The 8,395-nt window shown below is 47.0% G+C and overlaps 1 protein-coding gene and 1 long non-coding RNA gene across 2 annotated transcripts in view; one reads left to right on the top strand and one right to left on the bottom strand.

The window, feature by feature from the left end:
- The window catches only part of PIGL (phosphatidylinositol glycan anchor biosynthesis class L), a 54,102-nt gene that overhangs the window by 29,739 nt on the left and 15,968 nt on the right, over positions 1 to 8,395 (bottom strand). The window lies entirely within an intron of this gene.
- LOC111725677 overlaps positions 7,825 to 8,395 on the top strand; it is a 6,571-nt gene continuing 6,000 nt past the window's right edge. The window contains exon 1 of the long non-coding RNA XR_002773684.1: positions 7,825 to 8,083. This is a non-coding gene — a long non-coding RNA (uncharacterized LOC111725677). The remainder of the gene's footprint in view (positions 8,084 to 8,395) is intronic.

Below are 8,395 nucleotides of genomic sequence, written 5' to 3'. Positions count from 1 at the left end.
TTCATCTTTTTTTTTTTTTTTGAGACAGTTTTAGTATGTCACCCTTGGTAGAATACTGTGGTGTCACAGCTCACAACAACCTCAAACTCCTGGGCTTAAGAGGATTCTCTTGCCTCAGCCTCCCAAATAGCTGGAACTACAGGTGCCTGCCACAATGCCCAGCTATTTTTTATTGTTGTTGTTGCCATTGTCATTTGGCAGGCCTCGGCTGGGTTCAAACCTGCCAGCTCAGGTGTATGTGGCTGGCACCCTAACCATTGAGCTATAGGCGCTGAGCCATTTGAATGTCTTCTTTGCAAAAATGTCTATTTAGGTCCTTTGCCCATTATTAAATCAGCTATTTGTTTTTTGGGTATTAAGTTCCTCATATTAGGAACTTTGGGTATTAGGCCCCTGTTGGATTCGTGGTTTGCAAATATTTTCTCTGATTCCACAGGTTGCCTTCTCTTTTCACTGACCACTTCCTTGCCTGTATGGAAGCTTTTTAGTTTGATGTAGTCCCACTTGTTCCTTTTTGGTTTTGTTACCTGTGCTTTTGGAGTCATATTCATAAAATCACTGTCAAAAACTCTGTCATGAGCTTTTCCCCATGTTTTCTTTTAGGATTTTTATGGTTTCAGGTCTTACGTTTAAGTCTTTCATCCATTTTGAGGTAAGAAGCAATTTCTAAGTGAGTTCAAAATGCTTATCCTTGATCATAATTTTTAGGCAGAAATACAAGTCTCAGGTAATAAATTGGGTTAGGATGGTTAAAACCAGGCCACTGAAATCCTATCTCCTTTACCAGAGCTCAGTCAAGCTCCCAATATTTATAGAGATCTGGTCATACTTTCAAATTTTTCCATTATTGTATACCTTGCCTTGCACTTAGAACAGTACCTCACACATAAAGGGCACTCATTAAATACTGTCTTTCCCTTTTATATTGTAGTGCTTTTGAGAGATTAGAGACCCAATGATGAAGGATTATTTTGAGGTGAAGACACAAGGAAAACGGAAGCTCAGTGTATGAGGTCAACGTGGCTTTATGCAGGTGGGGTGAGATCAGGAAAGGAATTCCACACGTGCGCTATGGCGGATGGGGATTTCATAGGGCTAGGAGGGCAGCAATTGGTGGCACTCCTATTTCCTGAGAGGGACATGTACCTGACCCTGCCCGGGTGGGTCAGTCCCACCCGGGCAGGGCAGGTCTATTTGGGTGGGTACACCTGATTCTATCATCTTCTTCACTCTTTCCCTCTAGTAGCCAAGAGTAGGAGGGATTATTCATCACTGCTAGGAATAACACTGAGTGATTTTAGGCTAGTGCCATTCAGCAGCCGCTGATTTGTGACCCTAAAGAAGGGCTAAGCATATTTAGATGTTCTCTCCAAAATTTCCTGTGCCATCTCGCTCTAAGTCTGTCCATGATAGGACTCCAGTGCCATTGCCATTCCCAGAGAGAGGATGACCCTGGAGTCAGCACACAGACCCTTTTGTGCTGATGCCCCTGGGATCCTCCTTTCTGTGGCATGCCTGCCTCTGTCCTCTGATAACTTGGGATTCCTTCCTGCTCTTCTTTCTACCTGGCCAAATCTAACACATCTTCTAACGCCTAGCTTCAGGGCTACCTCCTCCATGAAGGCTTCTGCAAGGAGTCTGCAGCCGACTGTGGAATGGAGAAGGCACAACCCCTCCACCTCCTCATTTCTGACCTCAACTGCAAGTTCAGGGGTTTACCAAGCTGCGTTCACACAGCAAGCCTTTAATAAGCATAACTGCAGTTCATTATAAGGAAAGGATAAAGAATGCAATCAGCAAAGGGAGAGGCACCCAAGGAAGAGTCCAGGGGGTCTTGGAATGCTGAGGTCCCATCGTCCTCCCTGGAGAGTCAAGATATGCCACTTACCCAGCACCCCATGTGGCAGTCCATGAGGAGTGCTGCCAAGCAGGGAAGGTTACCCGAGCTTGGGTGTTCAGAGTTTTTGGTGGGGCTCATTATGTAGGTGTGATTAATTAATTGATTACCCATGGTTAATCTCAGCCCCCAGGTAGACTGATATTGCATAGGCCAAAGCCCCTACCCTAAACAAAGACACTGGTATCAGGTATGACACAGATCACCTCCCAGAAGCCACAGACAAAGACCAGACTTGGCTTTGGGCAAGGCCAAATTCTTTACCACATACCTTCCTCATATGAACTCTAATACCAACTATGACCCTGACCACACCACTCAGCACCTGATTACACACAGTATTCAATTCTTGTTTTGTTTTGCATGTCTCCTTACCTAAAGTCAAAATGTGAGAATAGGCCTGTGTCTCACTCTTCTATTTCTCATACAGTTCTGGGTATAATTCAAGTCAAAGAACGATGTATTTAAATACACAACAGTAAGTAATTGTGCTTCTCCTGTGAGCAAGGCAGTGTGACAGGTAGTTTAGCAAGCACTAGCTGGTTGACAGCTGGTTGACTAGCTCCAGCTATTTGGCTGAGACAAAGGCAGATACACCAGCCTCAGAGAGTGACATATATGCAGGGAAAAAGCTGAAGACAGCAACATTATGAAACAGATTAGGGGTAAAAAGCAAGGTATCTCAAGGGGACCCCTTACCCTCAATATAGGAAAATATAAAATTTCATATTGAGAAATTTCAAACATAAATGTAGAAAAACTTCTTTAGGGCAGCACCTGTGGCTCAGTGGGTAGGGGCACCAGCCCCACATATCCAGGGTGGCGGGTTCAAATCCAGCACCAGCCAAACTGCAACAAAAAATAGCTGGGCATTGTGGTGGGTACCTGTAGTCCCAGCTACTTGGGAGGCTGAGGCAAGAGAATTGCCTAAGCCCAAGAGCTGGAGGTGCTGTTAGCTGTGATCCCATAGCATTCTACCAAGGGTGATAAAGTGAGACTCTGCCTCTGTTAAAAAAAAGAAAAAAGAAAACACTTCTTTAAGAGCAACTGACTACCTCAGCTGTCCTTTGCTTAAAGGTCAGCCCTTACTCAGTTCAAGGCCATCATTCAAGTAACAGTGTTCACACAGTTTCTGTCTTCTCTCTAACAAAGTTACAATTCTGCCTTAGACAAACTATGGCAGAGTGTAAACAGAAGAGCTGGGAGTCAGCTGAGGACCCTTCCTTCAGAGACCTTTGCCCAGTCCCTCCTCTTGCTGGCTGGTACTGCAGTAACCATTTGGTCTACGAAGTAATCTTAGGTAGGAAACCTCACACACCTGAGTGACCCCGAGGGCTCTGGGGAGTGAGCGCGCACGCGCACACACACACACACACACCCCCCACCCCCATCCCAGACAGCGTTCCTCCTCCACAAATTTAAAAGCCTCCCTGTCATTACTTGTTTCTCATTTTCCCTTTTGTCATGAAACTGTAACAAGCTTCCTTCTACATAATTCTTCCTATGTATCTCTCAACATTCTTTGTGACATGTAGAAATATATATATTTTTTTTTTTTTGAAGACGGAGCCTCAAGCTATCCCCTAGGTAGAGTGCCATGGCATCACGCTCACAGCAACCTCCAACTCCTGGGCTCAAGCGAGTCTCCTGCCTCCGCCTCCCAAGTAGCTGGGACCACAGGCGCCTGCCACAATGCCTGGCCATTTTTTGGTTGCAGCCATCATTGTTGTTTGGCGGGCCTGGGTTGGGGATTCGAACCCGCCACCTTAGGTGTATGTGGCTGGCGCCGACATGTAGAAATCTAATTGGTGAGTTAACAGTGAAGGACTGTTATGAAGAATAGATAAAAACTGTGAACTCACAAAGAGTGAAGCATCAAAGGAGTTGTTTTTTTCTTTTTTTGAGACAGATCTGCATTATGTTACTTTATTGTTATCTAACTGCCCTTTATGTCACCTATTGGCTAAACTGCTAAATTACAAGGTTCGGTTCTGTAAAAGAGGTCATCGTGACCTCGTGCTCACGTTTTGCTTCTTTTGCCAACTTTCTTTTTGCTTCTAATCCTAACTTTCAGCCCACCTGTTTGGTGCTTTGCCAACTTCAGACCCCTCAATGCTCTCTCTTAGTCTGCTGTAGATTTTGCTGAGTCAGCCCCACGGTTAATAAAAGACTCCTTTTGAAATTCTAATTTGAGTTGGTGGTCCTTAATCTCACCCCATAACAATAGTTGGGACTGCAGGTATGTGCCACCATGTTTGGCTAACTTTTCTTATTTTTTTATAGATGGGGTTTTGCTACGTTGCCAAGGCTGTTCTTGAATTCTTGGCCTCAAGTGATCCTCTTGGATCAGGCTCCCAAAGTAGAAGTGCAGGGACTAGGGAGTATTTTAAAAAGGAGAGGGAGAGGAGAGCCGGGTGTGGTGGCTCACACCTATAATCCTAGCACTTGAGTGGCCGAGGCAGGTGGATTGCCTGAGCTTTAAGCTCATAGGTTTAAGACCAGCCTGAGTCAGAGTGAGACCCCGTCTCTAAAACAATAGCTGGGCATTGTGGTGGGTGCCTTTAGTCCCAGCTGCTTGGGAGGCTGAGGTAAGAGAAATACTTGAACCCAAGAGTTTGAGGTTGCTGTGAGTTAAGACATCATGGCATTCTACTAAGGGGGACCAAGTGAGACTCTCTCAAAAAAAAAAAAAAAAAGGAAAGGGAGAGGGAAAGATGGGATGGGGGACAGAGGTTTATGCATTTTATAGGCACAACAAATAAAGGAAAAACAAATAAAGATAACATATTAAGTGTTTGCTCCTTCTAAAAGTTTAAGGTATTTTTGATAGAGTTCCCCCATTCAAGGCTGGACAGGTGACCCGAGTTTTGCCCCAATTGCCTAGCCCTGGGCAATTTCATGAAGGGAACGCCCTGACCTTTTGCCCTGAGCTGGAAGGACTGCATTCATTCATTTAAAAATGTGTCTCCGTTTGCCAAGTCCTGGCCAAGTGTAATTAATTCTCAAGATCCAAAAACCCTAAATAAAGAGCCCATGTAGACCCAAACTTCCCATTTGGGTCTTTTCCTCTGACAGCAGCTCTGGTGCTTTTTACCTTTTCCGTGTTCCTTTTTGTCTAATAAAATCCTATCTTACTACTGATGTGTGGTCCACGGGTTCATTCCTTGAATCCCAGAGACCAAGGACCTACTGAATAAAGAAATTCCGGTAACATTTGTACATATACTTTCTTATCCTTATAAGTCCCTGAAAAGTTCAATTCATTTACTTCCTTTCACAGTTGGAAAGATCTGGTTAGAAGACAATTACTCAGGGTGGTGCCCGTAGCTCAGTGGATAGGGTGCTGGCCACATACACCGAGGCTGGCAGGTTCAAACCCAGTCTGGGCCAGCTAAACAACAATGACAACTGCAACAAAAAAAAATAGCCGGCATTGTGGCAAGTACCTGTAGTCCCAGCTACTTGGGAGTCTGAGGCAAGAGAACTGCTTAAGCCCAAGAGTTTGAGGTTGCTGATGCTGTGACACCACAGCATTTTACCCAGGGCGACAGCTTGAGACTCTGTCTCAAAGAAAAAAAAGAAGTGAAAGAACAAGACCTCCGTGATCTTGAGCTTACGTTTTGGTTTCCCCGAAGTTAAGTTTCAGGTTCTCAGAAGTTAGGACACAGGCCCATGACTCCAACTCAGTGACCTCTACCAATCAGAAAGGTGCACGACCTGACCTCATGTAAAGGTCACACTCCCTTCCCCTTGCCCATAAAAGCCACCCTCCCCTTAGAACGGGACCTTCAGCCCCATCTCACTGCACTGCACCGCCCCAGCCCCGCCCCAGCCCCGCCCCAGCCGAGATACTGGAGACCCGGGCTCCAGAGCTTGAATAAACTCTCCTGCTCTTGCATCAGACCCTGGCTTCCTGGTGGTTCTTGGGGACATTGTGATCTGGGCACAACAGAAGACAATTACTCAGTTCAAAAGTCCAGGCAATGAGGAAAAAAAAAAGAAGAGATACTCAGTACACGCACAGTGAGGAGTTACACAGGCACTGAGGAGGCTGACTGGGATGTAACAGAGTATACACACGGTAAAGAACACAATTTTACCTTGGTAAGTGACACTCCTCCTTGGAAATCACGTGTAATTCAAAGCCAACACAAAAGTCAAAGCCAAGCCCCAAAGAGCAGCCAAGCCTTCCACTGAAAGAACGTCTGGCCTCGCCCTCCTGTGTGACACGACCCACTGACAGATTTGCTTCACCATAGACAGGAATTCTGCAGCAGTCCCCGGGCTGCGAGTTGCTTTCCAATCTAGACCTTTGCAGGCCTGTAAGGAATGGTGATCAGGTATTGAGCTTACAGTTCCTAGATAACTCCCTTCATTAGTAGCCAGGTCCTTCACGGCTTTTATTGCAACTTTAATGAAAGCGTAGGGAAATTTCTCAGATGCTGACCCACCTGGGTCAGTGTGCAGAGATGTAAAGCTGAGGCACTCTGACCAAATTAGCTGCCTATGGACCACAGAGCCATGTTTCTGGCCAGGTTTTGTCCCCGTGAAGCAGAGATGACAAATCTGAAGATGGAGCTGGCAAGGGACAGGGACACAGGACAGTGAGGACTGCATCCAGCCACTGCTGAACCCCCGACCTTGACACACCGCTGTCCTCTCAGAGCTCCAGTCCACACACTTGTCTTGGAGGCCCGCTCAGCGCAGGAAGGATAAAAGGGAAGCTCTGCGGTATTGCAGGGCTGGATCGTGCACTAGACCTTCAAATTCAGAGACCTGTGGTCTGTGCACTCCATGACTCTACAGCTCAAATCAGGTGGGTTTCCTCATAAGAAACCAGCACAGGAGACCAGAGGGTAAAGGCAGAACTTCCAAAGTTGTCCCTAAAGGGGACGTCTGAGCATGACTTAGAACATTAAAAAGCCACATGGAAGGCTGTTTAAAGGACACAGGTAAGCTGGGCATGGTGGCTTACACCTTACACCTTTAATCCACGTGACACGGGTCCCATTCAAGGCTGGACAAGGAACCACAGTTTTCCTAAGCCTGGGCAATGTCACGTAGGGAATACCCTGACCTTTTGCCCAAGCTGGAGACTGCATTCATTCATTTGTCAATAACATTTTTTGTTGTTGTTGTTGCTGCAGTTGTCATTGTTGTTTAGCAAGCCCGGGTAGGGCTTGAACCCACCAGTCTCGGTATATGTGTCAGAAGCAGGTGGATTGCTTTTTAGAAGCTGTCAAACACAGCAGAGGAAAGCCACTCTTGCCAGTCTTTCCACGGGACACCTGCAAGCCTGGCAGCTCTTTCCCTGGACTGTATTTAGCAAACATAGAGTTGCCATCGCCCAGAAAGACCCCAAATTCCTAACCTGGTCAGATACGTCAGTGCTAAGTGAACAAGCTGGCCTCTTTGTCCTGAGAGCTCATAAAAACAATACTTGTTTTCCTGCTGGCTGCATATCATCAACCTCTGTCCTTTCCTACACATTCTCCTAACTCAGCCTGACTCGCGCGCGCACCGTTTCAGGGAGTCAAGAACATGCTGTGAGAAACTTGCGGGGCTGCTGGGCCCTTCAGTCACCAGATGCAGCCAAAAGAAGCCCCCTTCCCACCTCCTCTGCTAAGAAAGCCTACCTGCGGGCCCAGGTCCCCTCTTCCTAACCCAGCCCTGCAGGCAGAGGCAGCTGCACAGCCTCCACCCCTGAACTCCAGCAGGCCTGGGTAACAGTGCCTCTCTCCGCAGACCCAGTGGCCCTTTTGCACACCACACTCTGAACTTCAGTACTGAGGGTGGTGGTACACACGCCCTTATTTGGTCCTGTGGCCTGCACAGCCCCAGCTGGAAGGTTTAGCTGCCCCTCCTCCACCCACCTTGGGGGCCCTTTTCTAAAGTCCATTACTCCCCCTTGTCATCTAAAGCAGGCAAAGATCAGTGGAGGTCAGAGGTCACACCAGGGCCAGATGAGGGCTAGTTTCCCAGAAGGGATGACAAACATTCCCAGGCTTTCAGCTCACATTTGAATTGTACACACCACCTTTGCATTAGTCTTTTGAGCAATAAAAGAGGGAAGCCCCCAAAGCAGACACTTGAAGTCACACCCATGAAGAGGAACCACTGGCTGAGACCTATTCCAATTGGGACTTCCCAGCTTGTGAGCCCAGATGTAGGTGTTCCCCGGATTTGGTGAGTGGGTGATAGGTGTATGTAACACTTTTCTTTCTTTCTTTTTTTTTTTCCTTGAGACAGAGCCTCAAGCTGTCACCCTGGGTAGAGTGCCATGGCATTATTACAGCTCACAGCAACCTCCAACTCCTGGGCTCAAATGAGTCTCCCACCTCCACTCCCCAAGCAGGTGGGACCACAGGTGCCCACCACAACACCCAGTCATTTTTTTGTTGTTATTGCAGCCATCATTGTTGCCTGGAGGGTCTGGGCTGGATTCGAACTCACCACCTTGGGTGTACGTGGCTGTGCCGTCTTTTTTTTTTTTTTTTT

This window comes from Otolemur garnettii, unplaced genomic scaffold, assembly GCF_000181295.1.
Source record: "Otolemur garnettii isolate 467f Iridium unplaced genomic scaffold, OtoGar3 scaffold00046, whole genome shotgun sequence".
Classification (NCBI taxonomy): Eukaryota; Metazoa; Chordata; class Mammalia; order Primates; family Galagidae; genus Otolemur; species Otolemur garnettii.
The sequence above is the reverse complement of the archived record's forward strand: the minus strand, read 5'-3'. Positions and strand labels throughout refer to the sequence as shown.